Here is a 17,740-nt window from a genome sequence, read left to right on the forward strand (position 1 = left end):
GTGACTGTAGGTGGAGGTATGTGACTGTAGGTGGAGGTATGTGACTGTAGGTGGAGGTAGAGAGGTATGTGACTGTAGGTGGAGGTATGTGACTGTAGGTGGAGGTATGTGACTGTAGGTGGAGGTATAGAGGTATGTGACTGTAGGTGGAGGTATGTGACTGTAGGTGGAGGTAGAGAGGTATGTGACTGTAGGTGGAGGTATAGAGATATGTGACTGTAGGTGGAGGTATGTGACTGTAGGTGGAGGTATGTGACTGTAGGTGGAGGTATAGAGGTATGTGACTGTAGGTGGAGGTATAGAGGTATGTGACTGTAGGTGGAGGTATAGAGGTATGGGACTGTAGGTGGAGGTATAGAGGTATGTGACTGTAGGTGGAGGTATAGAGGTATGTGACTGTAGGTGGAGGTATAGAGGTATGTGACTGTAGGTGGAGGTATAGAGGTATGTGACTGTAGGTGGAGGTATAGAGGTATGGGACTGTAGGTGGAGGTATAGAGGTATGTGACTGTAGGTGGAGGTAGAGAGGCATGTGACTGTAGGTGGAGGTAGAGAGGCATGTGACTGTAGGTGGAGGTAGAGAGGCATGTGACTGTAGGTGGAGGTAGAGAGGCATGTGACTGTAGGTGGAGGTAGAGAGGTATGTGACTGTAGGTGGAGGTATGTGACTGTAGGTGGAGGTATGTGACTGTAGGTGGAGGTATGTGACTGTAGGTGGAGGTATGTGACTGTAGGTGGAGGTATGTGACTGTAGGTGGAGGTATGTGACTGTAGGTGGAGGTATGTGACTGTAGGTGGAGGTATGTGACTGTAGGTGGAGGTATGTGACTGTAGGTGGAGGTATGTGACTGTAGGTGGAGGTATGTGACTGTAGGTGGAGGTATGTGACTGTAGGTGGAGGTATAGAGGTATGTGACTGTAGGTGGAGGTAAAGAGGCATGTGACTGTAGGTGGAGGTATAGAGGTATGTGACTGTAGGTGGAGGTAAAGAGGTATGTGACTGTAGGTGGAGGTATGTGACTGTAGGTGGAGGTATGTGACTGTAGGTGGAGGTATAGAGGTATGTGACTGTAGGTGGAGGTATAAAGGCATGGGACTGTAGGTGGAGGTATACAGGTATGTGACTGTAGGTGGAGGTAAAGAGGCATGTGACTGTAGGTGGAGGTATAGAGGTATGTGACTGTAGGTGGAGGTATGTGACTGTAGGTGGAGGTATGGGACTGTAGGTGGAGGTATAGAGGCATGGGACTGTAGGTGGAGGTATAGAGGCATGTGACTGTAGGTGGAGGTATAGAGGTATGTGACTGTAGGTGGAGGTATAGAGGTATGTGACTGTAGGTGGAGGTATGTGACTGTAGGTGGAGGTATGTGACTGTAGGTGGAGGTATGTGACTGTAGGTGGAGGTAAAGAGGTATGTGACTGTAGGTGGAGGTAAAGAGGTATGTGACTGTAGGTGGAGGTAGAGAGGTATGTGACTGTAGGTGGAGGTATGTGACTGTAGGTGGAGGTAAAGAGGTATGTGACTGTAGGTGGAGGTAAAGAGGTATGTGACTGTAGGTGGAGGTAGAGAGGTATGGGACTGTAGGTGGAGGTATGTGACTGTAGGTGGAGGTAAAGAGGTATGTGACTGTAGGTGGAGGTATGTGACTGTAGGTGGAGGTACAGAGGTATGTGACTGTAGGTGGAGGTATGTGACTGTAGGTGGAGGTATGTGACTGTAGGTGGAGGTATGTGACTGTAGGTGGAGGTATGTGACTGTAGGTGGAGGTATGTGACTGTAGGTGGAGGTATGTGACTGTAGGTGGAGGTATGTGACTGTAGGTGGAGGTAGAGAGGTGGTAGAGAGGTATGTGACTGTAGGTGGAGGTATGTGACTGTAGGTGGAGGTAAAGAGGTATGTGACTGTAGGTGGAGGTATAGAGGTATGTGACTGTAGGTGGAGGTATACATGCATGTGACTGTAGGTGGAGGTAAAGAGGCATGTGACTGTAGGTGGAGGTAAAGAGGCATGTGACTGTAGGTGAAGGTATGTGACTGTAGGTGGAGGTATGTGACTGTAGGTGGAGGTAGAGAGGTATGTGACTGTAGGTGGAGGTGTAGAGGTATGTGACTGTAGGTGGAGGTATGTGACTGTAGGTGGAGGTATGGGACTGTAGGTGGAGGTATAGAGGCATGTGACTGTAGGTGGAGGTATAGAGGTATGTGACTGTAGGTGGAGGTATGTGACTGTAGGTGGAGGTATGTGACTGTAGGTGGAGGTATAGAGGTATGTGACTGTAGGTGGAGGTATAGAGGTATGTGACTGTAGGTGGAGGTAGAGAGGTATGTGACTGTAGGTGGAGGTATGTGACTGTAGGTGGAGGTATGTGACTGTAGGTGGAGGTAAAGAGGTATGTGACTGTAGGTGGAGGTATAGAGGTATGTGACTGTAGGTGGAGGTATACATGCATGTGACTGTAGGTGGAGGTAAAGAGGCATGTGACTGTAGGTGGAGGTAAAGAGGCATGTGACTGTAGGTGAAGGTATGTGACTGTAGGTGGAGGTATGTGACTGTAGGTGGAGGTAGAGAGGTATGTGACTGTAGGTGGAGGTGTAGAGGTATGTGACTGTAGGTGGAGGTATGTGACTGTAGGTGGAGGTATGGGACTGTAGGTGGAGGTATAGAGGCATGTGACTGTAGGTGGAGGTATAGAGGTATGTGACTGTAGGTGGAGGTATGTGACTGTAGGTGGAGGTATGTGACTGTAGGTGGAGGTATGTGACTGTAGGTGGAGGTAGAGAGGTATGTGACTGTAGGTGGAGGTATGTGACTGTAGGTGGAGGTACAGAGGTATGTGACTGTAGGTGGAGGTATGTGACTGTAGGTGGAGGTATGTGACTGTAGGTGGAGGTATGTGACTGTAGGTGGAGGTATGTGACTGTAGGTGGAGGTATGTGACTGTAGGTGGAGGTATGTGACTGTAGGTGGAGGTATGTGACTGTAGGTGGAGGTAGAGAGGTATGTGACTGTAGGTGGAGGTATGTGACTGTAGGTGGAGGTAAAGAGGTATGTGACTGTAGGTGGAGGTATAGAGGTATGTGACTGTAGGTGGAGGTATACATGCATGTGACTGTAGGTGGAGGTAAAGAGGCATGTGACTGTAGGTGGAGGTAAAGAGGCATGTGACTGTAGGTGAAGGTATGTGACTGTAGGTGGAGGTATGTGACTGTAGGTGGAGGTAGAGAGGTATGTGACTGTAGGTGGAGGTGTAGAGGTATGTGACTGTAGGTGGAGGTATGTGACTGTAGGTAGAGGTATGTGACTGTAGGTGGAGGTATGTGACTGTAGGTGGAGGTAAAGAGGTATGTGACTGTAGGTGGAGGTAGAGAGGTATGTGACTGTAGGTGGAGGTAGAGAGGTATGGGACTGTAGGTATGTGACTGTAGGTGGAGGTAGAGAGGTATGGGACTGTAGGTGGAGGTATGTGACTGTAGGTGGAGGTAAAGAGGTATGTGACTGTAGGTGGAGGTATGTGACTGTAGGTGGAGGTACAGAGGTATGTGACTGTAGGTGGAGGTATGTGACTGTAGGTGGAGGTATGTGACTGTAGGTGGAGGTATGTGACTGTAGGTGGAGGTATGTGACTGTAGGTGGAGGTATGTGACTGTAGGTGGAGGTATGTGACTGTAGGTGGAGGTATGTGACTGTAGGTGGAGGTATGTGACTGTAGGTGGAGGTAAAGAGGTATGTGACTGTAGGTGGAGGTATAGAGGTATGTGACTGTAGGTGGAGGTATACATGCATGTGACTGTAGGTGGAGGTAAAGAGGCATGTGACTGTAGGTGGAGGTAAAGAGGCATGTGACTGTAGGTGAAGGTATGTGACTGTAGGTGGAGGTATGTGACTGTAGGTGGAGGTAGAGAGGTATGTGACTGTAGGTGGAGGTGTAGAGGTATGTGACTGTAGGTGGAGGTATATGACTGTAGGTGGAGGTATGGGACTGTAGGTGGAGGTATAGAGGCATGTGACTGTAGGTGGAGGTATAGAGGTATGTGACTGTAGGTGGAGGTATGTGACTGTAGGTGGAGGTATGTGACTGTAGGTGGAGGTATAGAGGTATGTGACTGTAGGTGGAGGTATAGAGGTATGTGACTGTAGGTGGAGGTAGAGAGGTATGTGACTGTAGGTGGAGGTATGTGACTGTAGGTGGAGGTATGTGACTGTAGGTGGAGGTATAGAGGTATGTGACTGTAGGTGGAGGTATAGAGGTATGTGACTGTAGGTGGAGGTATAGAGGTATGTGACTGTAGGTGGAGGTAGAGAGGTATGGGACTGTAGGTGGAGGTATGTGACTGTAGGTGGAGGTAAAGAGGTATGTGACTGTAGGTGGAGGTATGTGACTGTAGGTGGAGGTACAGAGGTATGTGACTGTAGGTGGAGGTATGTGACTGTAGGTGGAGGTATGTGACTGTAGGTGGAGGTATGTGACTGTAGGTGGAGGTATGTGACTGTAGGTGGAGGTATAGAGGTATGTGACTGTAGGTGGAGGTATAGAGGTATGTGACTGTAGGTGGAGGTATGTGACTGTAGGTGGAGGTAGAGAGGTATGTGACTGTAGGTGGAGGTATGTGACTGTAGGTGGAGGTATAGAGGTATGTGACTGTAGGTGGAGGTATAGAGGTATGTGACTGTAGGTGGAGGTATGTGACTGTAGGTGGAGGTAAAGAGGTATGTGACTGTAGGTGGAGGTAGAGAGGTATGTGACTGTAGGTGGAGGTAGAGAGGTATGGGACTGTAGGTATGTGACTGTAGGTGGAGGTAGAGAGGTATGGGACTGTAGGTGGAGGTATGTGACTGTAGGTGGAGGTAAAGAGGTATGTGACTGTAGGTGGAGGTATGTGACTGTAGGTGGAGGTACAGAGGTATGTGACTGTAGGTGGAGGTATGTGACTGTAGGTGGAGGTATGTGACTGTAGGTGGAGGTATGTGACTGTAGGTGGAGGTATAGAGGTATGTGACTGTAGGTGGAGGTATGTGACTGTAGGTGGAGGTATGTGACTGTAGGTGGAGGTATAGAGGTATGTGACTGTAGGTGGAGGTATGTGACTGTAGGTGGAGGTATGTGACTGTAGGTGGAGGTATGTGACTGTAGGTGGAGGTATGTGACTGTAGGTGGAGGTATAGAGGTATGTGACTGTAGGTGGAGGTATGTGACTGTAGGTGGAGGTATGTGACTGTAGGTGGAGGTATGTGACTGTAGGTGGAGGTATGTGACTGTAGGTGGAGGTATGTGACTGTAGGTGGAGGTAGAGAGGTATGTGACTGTAGGTGGAGGTAGAGAGGTATGTGACTGTAGGTGGAGGTAGAGAGGTATGTGACTGTAGGTGGAGGTAGAGAGGTATGTGACTGTAGGTGGAGGTAGAGAGGTATGTGACTGTAGGTGGAGGTAGAGAGGTATGTGACTGTAGGTGGAGGTAGAGAGGTATGTGACTGTAGGTGGAGGTAGAGAGGTATGTGACTGTAGGTGGAGGTAGAGAGGTATGTGACTGTAGGTGGAGGTAGAGAGGTATGTGACTGTAGGTGGAGGTATGTGACTGTAGGTGGAGGTAGAGAGGTATGGGACTGTAGGTGGAGGTATGTGACTGTAGGTGGAGGTATGTGACTGTAGGTGGAGGTATAGAGGTATGTGACTGTAGGTGGAGGTATGTGACTGTAGGTGGAGGTAGAGAGGTATGGGACTGTAGGTGGAGGTATGTGACTGTAGGTGGAGGTATGTGACTGTAGGTGGAGGTATGTGACTGTAGGTGGAGGTATGTGACTGTAGGTGGAGGTAGGTGGAGGTATGTGACTGTAGGTGGAGGTATGTGACTGTAGGTGGAGGTATGTGACTGTAGGTGGAGGTATAGAGGCATGTGACTGTAGGTGGAGGTATGTGACTGTAGGTGGAGGTATAGAGGTATGTGACTGTAGGTGGAGTATAGAGGTATGTGACTGTAGGTGGAGGTAGAGAGGTATGTGACTGTAGGTGGAGGTAAAGAGGTATGTGACTGTAGGTGGAGGTAGAGAGGTATGTGACTGTAGGTGGAGGTGAGAGGTATGTGACTGTAGGTGGAGGTAGAGAGGTATGTGACTAGGTAGGTGTGAGGTAGAGAGGTATGTGACTGTAGGTGGAGGTAGAGAGGTATGTGACTGTAGGTGGAGGTGGAGGTAGAGAGGTATGTGACTGTAGGTGGAGGTAGAGAGGTATGTGACTGTAGGTGGAGGTAGAGAGGTATGTGACTGTAGGTGGAGGTATGTGACTGTAGGTGGAGGTGGAGGTATGTAGAGAGGTATGTGACTGTAGGTGGAGGTATAGAGGTATGTGACTGTAGGTGGAGGTAAAGAGGTATGTGACTGTAGGTGGAGGTAAAGAGGTATGTGACTGTAGGTGGAGGTATGTGACTGTAGGTGGAGGTATAGAGGTATGTGACTGTAGGTGGAGGTATGTGACTGTAGGTGGAGGTAGAGAGGTATGGGACTGTAGGTGGAGGTATGTGACTGTAGGTGGAGGTAAAGAGGTATGTGACTGTAGGTGGAGGTAGAGAGGTATGTGACTGTAGGTGGAGGTAGAGAGGTATGGGACTGTAGGTATGTGACTGTAGGTGGAGGTAGAGAGGTATGTGACTGTAGGTGGAGGTATGTGACTGTAGGTGGAGGTACAGAGGTATGTGACTGTAGGTGGAGGTATGTGACTGTAGGTGGAGGTATGTGACTGTAGGTGGAGGTATGTGACTGTAGGTGGAGGTATGTGACTGTAGGTGGAGGTATAGAGGTATGTGACTGTAGGTGGAGGTATAGAGGTATGTGACTGTAGGTGGAGGTATGTGACTGTAGGTGGAGGTATGTGACTGTAGGTGGAGGTATAGAGGTATGTGACTGTAGGTGGAGGTATAGAGGTATGTGACTGTAGGTGGAGGTATGTGACTGTAGGTGGAGGTAGAGAGGCATGTGACTGTAGGTGGAGGTAGAGAGGCATGTGACTGTAGGTGGAGGTAGAGAGGCATGTGACTGTAGGTGGAGGTAGAGAGGTATGTGACTGTAGGTGGAGGTAGAGAGGCATGTGACTGTAGGTGGAGGTAGAGAGGCATGTGACTGTAGGTGGAGGTATAGAGGTATGTGACTGTAGGTGGAGGTATGTGACTGTAGGTGGAGGTATGTGACTGTAGGTGGAGGTATGTGAGGTGTAGGTGGAGGTATGTGACTGTAGGTGGAGGTATGTGACTGTAGGTGGAGGTATGTGACTGTAGGTGGAGGTATGTGACTGTAGGTGGAGGTATGTGACTGTAGGTGGAGGTATGTGACTGTAGGTGGAGGTATGTGACTGTAGGTGGAGGTATAGAGGTATGTGACTGTAGGTGGAGGTAAAGAGGCATGTGACTGTAGGTGGAGGTATAGAGGTATGTGACTGTAGGTGGAGGTAAAGAGGTATGTGACTGTAGGTGGAGGTATGTGACTGTAGGTGGAGGTATGTGACTGTAGGTGGAGGTATAGAGGTATGTGACTGTAGGTGGAGGTATAGAGGTATGTGACTGTAGGTGGAGGTATGACTGTAGGTAGGTGGGACTGTAGGTGGAGGTATGTGACTGTAGGTGGAGGTATATGTGACTGTAGGTGGAGGTATGTGACTGTAGGTGGAGGTATGTGACTGTAGGTGGAGGTATGTGACTGTAGGTAGGTGGAGGTATGTGACTGTAGGTGGAGGTATGTGACTGTAGGTGGAGGTATGTGACTAGGTGGAGGTAAAGAGGTATGTGACTGTAGGTGGAGGTAAAGAGGTATGTGACTGTAGGTGGAGGTAAGAGGATGTGACTGTAGGTGGAGGTATAGAGGTATGTGACTGTAGGTGGAGGTATAGAGGTATGTGACTGTAGGTGGAGGTAAAGTATGTGACTGTAGGTGGAGGTATGTGACTGTAGGTGGAGGTATGTGACTGTAGGTGGAGGTTGAGAGGTATGTGACTGTAGGTGGAGGTGTGACTGTAGGTGGAGGTATGTGACTGTAGGTGGAGGTATGTGACTGTAGGTGGAGGTATGTGACTGTAGGTGGAGGTATAGAGGCATGTGACTGTAGGTGGAGGTATAGAGGTATGTGACTGTAGGTGGAGGTATGTGACTGTAGGTGGAGGTATGTGACTGTAGGTGGAGGTATGTGACTGTAGGTGGAGGTATAGAGGTATGTGACTGTAGTGGTGGAGGTAGGTATAGAGGTATGTGACTGTAGGTGGAGGTATAGAGGTATGTGACTGTAGGTGGAGGTATGTGACTGTGACTGTAGGTGGAGGTATGTGACTGTAGGTGGAGGTATAGAGGTATGTGACTGTAGGTGGAGGTATAGAGGTATGTGACTGTAGGTGGAGGTATAGAGGTATGTGACTGTAGGTGGAGGTATAGAGGTATGTGACTGTAGGTGGAGGGAGGTATGGGACTGTAGGTGGAGGTATAGAGGTGACTGTAGGTGGAGGTAGAGGTATGTGGTGGAGGTATGTGACTGTAGGTGGAGGTATAGAGGTATGTGACTGTAGGTGGAGGTGGAGGTATGTGACTGTAGGTGGAGGTATAGAGGTATGTGACTGTAGGTGGAGGTATAGAGGTATGTGACTGTAGGTGGAGGTATGTGACTGTAGGTGGAGGTATGTGAGAGGTATGTGACTGTAGGTGGAGGTATGTGAGAGGTATGTGACTGTAGGTGGAGGTATAGAGTATGTGACTGTAGGTATGTGACTGTAGGTGGAGGTAAGAGGTATGTGACTGTAGGTGGAGGTATGTGACTGTAGGTGGAGGTATAGAGGTATGTGACTGTAGGTGGAGGTATGTGACTGTAGAGGTATGTGACTGTAGGTGGAGGTATGTGACTGTAGGTGGAGGTATGTGACTGTAGGTGGAGGTATAGAGGTATGTGACTGTAGGTGGAGGTATGTGACTGTAGGTGGAGGTATGTGACTGTAGGTGGAGGTATAGAGGTATGTGACTGTAGGTGGAGGTATGTGACTGTAGGTGGAGGTATGTGACTGTAGGTGGAGGTATGTGACTGTGGAGGTGGAGGTATGTGACTGTAGGTGGAGGTATGTGGAGGTGGAGGTATGTGACTGTAGGTGGAGGTATGTGACTGTAGGTGGAGGTATGTGACTGTAGGTGGAGGTATGTGACTGTGGAGGTGGAGGTATGTGACTGTAGGTGGAGGTAGAGAGGTATGTGACTGTAGGTGGAGGTATGTGGAGGTATGTGACTGTAGGTGGAGGGAGGTATGTGACTGTAGGTGGAGGTGGAGGTGGAGGTATGTGACTGTAGGTGGAGGTGGAGGTATGTGACTGTAGGTGGAGGTAGGAGGTATGTGACTGTAGGTGGAGGTAGAGAGGTATGTGACTGTAGGTGGAGGTATGTGACTGTAGGTGGAGGTATGTGACTGTAGGTGGAGGTATGTGACTGTAGGTGGAGGTATGTGACTGTAGTGGAGGTATGTGACTGTATGTGACTGTAGGAGGTAGGAGGTATGTGACTGTAGGTGGAGGTAGAGAGGTATGTGACTGTAGGTGGAGGTAGAGAGGTATGTGACTGTAGGTGGAGGTAGAGAGGTATGTGACTGTAGGTGGAGGTATGTGACTGTAGGTGGAGGTAGAGAGGTATGTGACTGTAGGTGGGTGGAGGTATGTGACTGTAGGTGGAGGTATGTGACTGTAGGTGGAGGTAGAGAGGTATGTGACTGTAGGTGGAGGTATGTGACTGTAGGTGGAGGTATGTGACTGTAGGTGGAGGTATAGAGGCATGGGACTGTAGGTGGAGGTATGTGACTGTAGGTGGAGGTACTGTAGAGGTATGTGACTGTAGGTGGAGGTATAGAGGCATGGGACTGTAGGTGGAGGTATGTGACTGTAGGTGGAGGTATAGAGGTATGTGACTGTAGGTGGAGGTATGTGACTGTAGGTGGAGGTATAGAGGTATGTGACTGTAGGTGCAGGTATAGAGTTATGGGACTGTAGGTGGAGGTAAAGAGGTATGTGACTGTAGGTGGAGGTAAAGAGGCATGTGACTGTAGGTGGAGGTATGTGACTGTTGGTGGAGGTATAGAGGTATGTGACTGTAGGTGGAGGTAAAGAGGTATGTGACTGTAGGTGGAGGTATGTGACTGTAGGTGGAGGTATGTGACTGTAGGTGGAGGTATAGAGGTATGTGACTGTAGGTGGAGGTATAGAGGTATGTGACTGTAGGTGGAGGTATAGAGGTATGTGACTGTAGGTGGAGGTATAGAGGTATGTGACTCTAGGTGGAGGTATGTGACTAGGTGGAGGTATAGAGGTATGTGACTGTAGGTGGAGGTATAGAGGTATGTGACTGTAGGTGGAGGTATAGAGGTATGTGACTGTAGGTGGAGGTATAGAGGTATGTGACTGTAGGTGGAGGTAAAGAGGTATGGGACTGTAGGTGGAGGTGTAGAGGTATGTGACTGTAGGTGGAGGTATGTGACTGTAGGTGGAGGTATGGGACTGTAGGTGGAGGTATAGAGGCATGTGACTGTAGGTGGAGGTATAGAGGTATGTGACTGTAGGTGGGGGTATGTGACTGTAGGTGGAGGTATGTGACTGTAGGTGGAGGTATGTGACTGTAGGTGGAGGTATAGAGGTATGTGACTGTAGGTGGAGGTATAGAGGTATGTGACTGTAGGTGGAGGTAGAGAGGTATGTGACTGTAGGTGGAGGTATGTGACTGTAGGTGGAGGTATAGAGGTATGTGACTGTAGGTGGAGGTATAGAGGTATGTGACTGTAGGTGGAGGTATAGAGGTATGTGACTGTAGGTGGAGGTATAGAGGTATGTGACTGTAGGTGGAGGTATAGAGGTATGTGACTGTAGGTGGAGGTAGAGAGGTATGGGACTGTAGGTGGAGGTATGTGACTGTAGGTGGAGGTAAAGAGGTATGTGACTGTAGGTGGAGGTAGAGAGGTATGTGACTGTAGGTGGAGGTAGAGAGGTATGGGACTGTAGGTATGTGACTGTAGGTGAAGGTAGAGAGGTATGGGACTGTAGGTGGAGGTATGTGACTGTAGGTGGAGGTAAAGAGGTATGTGACTGTAGGTGGAGGTATGTGACTGTAGGTGGAGGTAGAGGTATGGGACTGTAGGTGGAGGTATGTGACTGTAGGTGGAGGTATGTGACTGTAGGTGGAGGTAGAGAGGTATGGGACTGTAGGTGGAGGTATGTGACTGTAGGTGGAGGTACAGAGGTATGTGACTGTAGGTGGAGGTATGTGACTGTAGGTGGAGGTATGTGACTGTAGGTGGAGGTATGTGACTGTAGGTGGAGGTATGTGACTGTAGGTGGAGGTATGTGACTGTAGGTGGAGGTATGTGACTGTAGGTGGAGGTATGTGACTGTAGGTGGAGGTATGTGACTGTAGGTGGAGGTATGTGACTGTAGGTGGAGGTAGAGAGGTATGTGACTGTAGGTGGAGGTAGAGAGGTATGTGACTGTAGGTGGAGGTAGAGAGGTATGTGACTGTAGGTGGAGGTATGTGACTGTAGGTGGAGGTATGTGACTGTAGGTGGAGGTATGTGACTGTAGGTGGAGGTATGTGACTGTAGGTGGAGGTATGTGACTGTAGGTGGAGGTATGTGACTGTAGGTGGAGGTATAGAGGCATGGGACTGTAGGTGGAGGTATGTGACTGTAGGTGGAGGTATGTGACTGTAGGTGGAGGTATGTGACTGTAGGTGGAGGTATAGAGGCATGGGACTGTAGGTGGAGGTATGTGACTGTAGGTGGAGGTATAGAGGTATGTGACTGTAGGTGGAGGTATGTGACTGTAGGTGGAGGTATAGAGGTATGTGACTGTAGGTGGAGGTATAGAGGTATGGGACTGTAGGTGGAGGTAAAGAGGTATGTGACTGTAGGTGGAGGTAAAGAGGCATGTGACTGTAGGTGGAGGTATGTGACTGTAGGTGGAGGTATAGAGGTATGTGACTGTAGGTGGAGGTAAAGAGGTATGTGACTGAAGGTGGAGGTATAGAGGTATGTGACTGTAGGTGGAGGTATGTGACTGTAGGTGGAGGTATGTGACTGTAGGTGGAGGTATAGAGGTATGTGACTGTAGGTAGAGGTATGTGACTGTAGGTGGAGGTATGTGACTGTAGGTGGAGGTATAGAGGTATGTGACTGTAGGTGGAGGTATAGAGGTATGTGACTGTAGGTGGAGGTATAGAGGTATGTGACTGTAGGTGGAGGTATGTGACTAGGTGGAGGTATAGAGGTATGTGACTGTAGGTGGAGGTATAGAGGTATGTGACTGTAGGTGGAGGTATAGAGGTATGTGACTGTAGGTGGAGGTAAAGAGGTATGGGACTGTAGGTGGAGGTATAGAGGCATGGGACTGTAGGTGGAGGTATGTGACTGTAGGTGGAGGTATAGAGGTATGTGACTGTAGGTGGAGGTATGTGACTGTAGGTGGAGGTATAGAGGTATGTGACTGTAGGTACAGGTATAGAGGTATGGGAGTGTAGGTGGAGGTAAAGAGGTATGTGACTGTAGGTGGAGGTAAAGAGGCATGTGACTGTAGGTGGAGGTATGTGACTGTAGGTGGAGGTATAGAGGTATGTGACTGTAGGTGGAGGTAAAGAGGTAGGTGGAGGTATGTGACTGTAGGTGGAGGTATGTGACTGTAGGTGGAGGTATAGAGGTATGTGACTGTAGGTGGAGGTATGTGACTGTAGGTGGAGGTATGTGACTGTAGGTGGAGGTATGTGACTGTAGGTGGAGGTATGTGACTGTAGGTGGAGGTATGTGACTGTAGGTGGAGGTATAGAGGTATGTGACTGTAGGTGGAGGTATGTGACTGTAGGTGGAGGTATGTGACTGTAGGTGGAGGTATGTGACTGTAGGTGGAATTATGTGACTGTAGGTGGAGGTATGTGACTGTAGGTGGAGGTATGTGACTGTAGGTGGAGGTATGTGACTGTAGGTGGAGGTAGAGAGGTATGTGACTGTAGGTGGAGGTAGAGGTATGTGACTGTAGGTGGAGGTATGTGACTGTAGGTGGAGGTATGTGACTGTAGGTGGAGGTATGTGACTGTAGGTGGAGGTATGTGACTGTAGGTGGAGGTATGTGACTGTAGGTGGAGGTATGTGACTGTAGGTGGAGGTATGTGACTGTAGGTGGAGGTATGTGACTGTAGGTGGAGGTATGTGACTGTAGGTGGAGGTATAGAGGCATGGGACTGTAGGTGGAGGTATGTGACTGTAGGTGGAGGTATAGAGGTATGTGACTGTAGGTGGAGGTATAGAGGTATGTGACTGTAGGTGGAGGTATGTGACTGTAGGTGGAGGTATAGAGGTATGTGACTGTAGGTGGAGGTATAGAGGTATGGGACTGTAGGTGGAGGTAAAGAGGTATGTGACTGTAGGTGGAGGTAAAGAGGCATGTGACTGTAGGTGGAGGTATGTGACTGTAGGTGGAGGTATAGAGGTATGTGACTGTAGGTGGAGGTAAAGAGGTATGTGACTGAAGGTGGGTATAGAGGTATGTGACTGTAGGTGGAGGTATGTGACTGTAGGTGGAGGTATGTGACTGTAGGTGGAGGTATAGAGGTATGTGACTGTAGGTAGAGGTATGTGACTGTAGGTGGAGGTATGTGACTGTAGGTGGAGGTATAGAGGTATGTGACTGTAGGTGGAGGTATAGAGGTATGTGACTGTAGGTGGAGGTATAGAGGTATGTGACTGTAGGTGGAGGTATGTGACTAGGTGGAGGTATAGAGGTATGTGACTGTAGGTGGAGGTATAGAGGTATGTGACTGTAGGTGGAGGTATAGAGGTATGTGACTGTAGGTGGAGGTAAAGAGGTATGGGACTGTAGGTGGAGGTATAGAGGCATGGGACTGTAGGTGGAGGTATGTGACTGTAGGTGGAGGTATAGAGGTATGTGACTGTAGGTGGAGGTATGTGACTGTAGGTGGAGGTATAGAGGTATGTGACTGTAGGTACAGGTATAGAGGTATGGGACTGTAGGTGGAGGTAAAGAGGTATGTGACTGTAGGTGGAGGTAAAGAGGCATGTGACTGTAGGTGGAGGTATGTGACTGTAGGTGGAGGTATAGAGGTATGTGACTGTAGGTGGAGGTAAAGAGGTATGTGACTGAAGGTGGAGGTATAGAGGTATGTGACTGTAGGTGGAGGTAAAGAGGTATGTGACTGAAGGTGGAGGTATAGAGGTATGTGACTGTAGGTGGAGGTATGTGACTGTAGGTGGAGGTATGTGACTGTAGGTGGAGGTATAGAGGTATGTGACTGTAGGTGGAGGTATAGAGGTATGTGACTGTAGGTGGAGGTATAGAAGTATGTGACTGTAGGTGGAGGTATAGAGGTATGTGACTGTAGGTGGAGGTAGAGAGGTATGGGACTGTAGGTGGAGGTATGTGACTGTAGGTGGAGGTAAAGAGGTATGTGACTGTAGGTGGAGGTAGAGAGGTATGTGACTGTAGGTGGAGGTAGAGAGGTATGGGACTGTAGGTATGTGACTGTAGGTGGAGGTAGAGAGGTATGGGACTGTAGGTGGAGGTATGTGACTGTAGGTGGAGGTAAAGAGGTATGTGACTGTAGGTGGAGGTATGTGACTGTAGGTGGAGGTAGAGAGGTATGGGACTGTAGGTGGAGGTATGTGACTGTAGGTGGAGGTATGTGACTGTAGGTGGAGGTAGAGAGGTATGGGACTGTAGGTGGAGGTATGTGACTGTAGGTGGAGGTACAGAGGTATGTGACTGTAGGTGGAGGTATGTGACTGTAGGTGGAGGTATGTGACTGTAGGTGGAGGTATGTGACTGTAGGTGGAGGTATGTGACTGTAGGTGGAGGTATAGAGGTATGTGACTGTAGGTGGAGGTATGTGACTGTAGGTGGAGGTATGTGACTGTAGGTGGAGGTATGTGACTGTAGGTGGAATTATGTGACTGTAGGTGGAGGTATGTGACTGTAGGTGGAGGTATGTGACTGTAGGTGGAGGTATGTGACTGTAGGTGGAGGTAGAGAGGTATGTGACTGTAGGTGGAGGTAGAGAGGTATGTGACTGTAGGTGGAGGTAGAGAGGTATGTGACTGTAGGTGGAGGTAGAGAGGTATGTGACTGTAGGTGGAGGTATGTGACTGTAGGTGGAGGTATGTGACTGTAGGTGGAGGTATGTGACTGTAGGTGGAGTTATGTGACTGTAGGTGGAGGTATGTGACTGTAGGTGGAGGTATGTGACTGTAGGTGGAGGTATGTGACTGTAGGTGGAGGTATAGAGGCATGGGACTGTAGGTGGAGGTATGTGACTGTAGGTGGAGGTATAGAGGTATGTGACTGTAGGTGGAGGTATGTGACTGTAGGTGGAGGTATAGAGGTATGTGACTGTAGGTGCAGGTATAGAGGTATGGGACTGTAGGTGGAGGTAAAGAGGTATGTGACTGTAGGTGGAGGTAAAGAGGCATGTGACTGTAGGTGGAGGTATGTGACTGTAGGTGGAGGTTTAGAGGTATGTGACTGTAGGTGGAGGTAAAGAGGTATGTGACTGAAGGTGGAGGTATAGAGGTATGTGACTGTAGGTGGAGGTATGTGACTGTAGGTGGAGGTATGTGACTGTAGGTGGAGGTATAGAGGTATGTGACTGTAGGTAGAGGTATGTGACTGTAGGTGGAGGTATGTGACTGTAGGTGGAGGTATAGAGGTATGTGACTGTAGGTGGAGGTATAGAGGTATGTGACTGTAGGTGGAGGTATGTGACTGTAGGTGGAGGTATGTGACTGTAGGTGGAGGTATGTGACTGTAGGTGGAGGTAGAGAGGTATGTGACTGTAGGTGGAGGTATGTGACTAGGTGGAGGTATAGAGGTATGTGACTGTAGGTGGAGGTATAGAGGTATGTGACTGTAGGTGGAGGTATAGAGGTATGTGACTGTAGGTGGAGGTATAGAGGTATGTGACTGTAGGTGGAGGTATAGAGGTATGGGACTGTAGGTGGAGGTATGTGACTGTAGGTGGAGGTATAGAGGTATGTGACTGTAGGTGGAGGTATGTGACTGTAGGTGGAGGTATAGAGGTATGTGACTGTAGGTACAGGTATAGAGGTATGGGACTGTAGGTGGAGGTAAAGAGGTATGTGACTGTAGGTGGAGGTAAAGAGGCATGTGACTGTAGGTGGAGGTATGTGACTGTAGGTGGAGGTATAGAGGTATGTGACTGTAGGTGGAGGTAAAGAGGTATGTGACTGAAGGTGGAGGTATAGAGGTATGTGACTGTAGGTGGAGGTATGTGACTGTAGGTGGAGGTATGTGACTGTAGGTGGAGGTATAGAGGTATGTGACTGTAGGTGGAGGTATAGAGGTATGTGACTGTAGGTGGAGGTATAGAGGTATGTGACTGTAGGTGGAGGTATGTGACTAGGTGGAGCTATAGAGGTATGTGACTGTAGGTGGAGGTATAGAGGTATGTGACTGTAGGTGGAGGTATAGAGGTATGTGACTGTAGGTGGAGGTATAGAGGTATGTGACTGTAGGTGGAGGTATAGAGGTATGTGACTGTAGGTGGAGGTATAGAGGTATGTGACTGTAGGTGGAGGTATAGAGGTATGTGGCTGTAGGTGGAGGTAAAGAGGCATGTGACTGTAGATGGAGGTAGAGAGGTATGTGACTGTAGGTGGAGGTAAAGAGGTATGTGACTGTAGGTGGAGGTATAGAGGTATGTGACTGTAGGTGGAGGTATAGAGGTATGTGACTGTAGGTGGAGGTATGTGACTAGGTGGAGGTATAGAGGTATGTGACTGTAGGTGGAGGTATAGAGGTATGTGACTGTAGGTGGAGGTATAGAGGTATGTGACTGTAGGTGGAGGTATAGAGGTATGTGACTGTAGGTAGAGGTATAGAGGTATGTGACTGTAGGTGGAGGTATAGAGGTATGTGACTGTAGGTGGAGGTATAGAGGTATGGGACTGTAGGTGGAGGTATAGAGGTATGTGGCTGTAGGTGGAGGTAAAGAGGCATGTGACTGTAGATGGAGGTAAAGAGGTATGTGACTGTAGGTGGAGGTATAGAGGTATGTGACTGTAGGTGGAGGGATAGAGGTATGTGACTAGGTAAGGATGAGAAAAGAGGGAATATTATGAGAATATTACCGTTAACAGGGAATTTATTTCCTTCACACAGTAAATTTGGGGAAAGGGGCCTGGATGGAACCAAATCAAAAAGTAAAAGTTAAAGAGCCCCCTCTTCTACCTTACCTAACCTACTCACTACTCACCTAACCTACCCTCTCCTACCTTACCTACCTATCTTAGCACCACCTGGCGCACTAACCAAAATAAAGGGGATGGTCCACCCAGGTCTTGCCTAGTGAGCATAAACAGAGTACATACTACGGGTATATGTATGCCCGCAGGCCTCTTCCCTAAACACTCCCAAGGTGCCTTGCCCCCTGGGAACAAAAAAAACAGAATAATTACTAACATAAAGTGAACCATTTCAATAATTAAAAACACAGTCCTTTTGACAAACATCTGCTACAAAATACTTTACAACAATTCTACAGAACATACCACAAAGCTCCCTCTTCCTGACATAGGAACACTGGCTGTTCACGCTGCAGCAGGAGTCGGTAATTGCAGACAGCTGTATCCCCTGATGAGAGGGCGGGATCAGGGCTCCAATCTGCAATGGGGCCAACCAATCAGCTGCTTGGGGGAATCCAGGAAGCCATTTTCTGAAATACACACAT

General features: G+C 48.8%; 1 long non-coding RNA gene across 6 annotated transcripts; it reads left to right on the forward strand.

The window, feature by feature from the left end:
• The first annotated feature begins 1,166 nt into the window (after positions 1 to 1,166).
• On the forward strand, positions 1,167 to 16,957 carry LOC127927836 (uncharacterized). 6 transcript variants are annotated; one of them, XR_008129212.1, is made up of 3 exons: positions 1,167 to 1,192; positions 2,324 to 2,391; positions 16,895 to 16,957. It is a non-coding gene; the product is annotated as an uncharacterized LOC127927836 (long non-coding RNA). The 6 variants fall into 6 exon arrangements; XR_008129211.1 differs by lacking the exon at positions 16,895 to 16,957 and adding an exon at positions 15,919 to 16,099; XR_008129210.1 differs by lacking the exon at positions 16,895 to 16,957 and adding an exon at positions 13,311 to 13,483.
• The last annotated feature ends 783 nt before the right edge of the window (positions 16,958 to 17,740 follow it).

The sequence above is a fragment of the Oncorhynchus keta genome, unplaced genomic scaffold (assembly GCF_023373465.1).
Source record: "Oncorhynchus keta strain PuntledgeMale-10-30-2019 unplaced genomic scaffold, Oket_V2 Un_scaffold_18035_pilon_pilon, whole genome shotgun sequence".
NCBI lineage: Eukaryota > Metazoa > Chordata > Actinopteri > Salmoniformes > Salmonidae > Oncorhynchus > Oncorhynchus keta.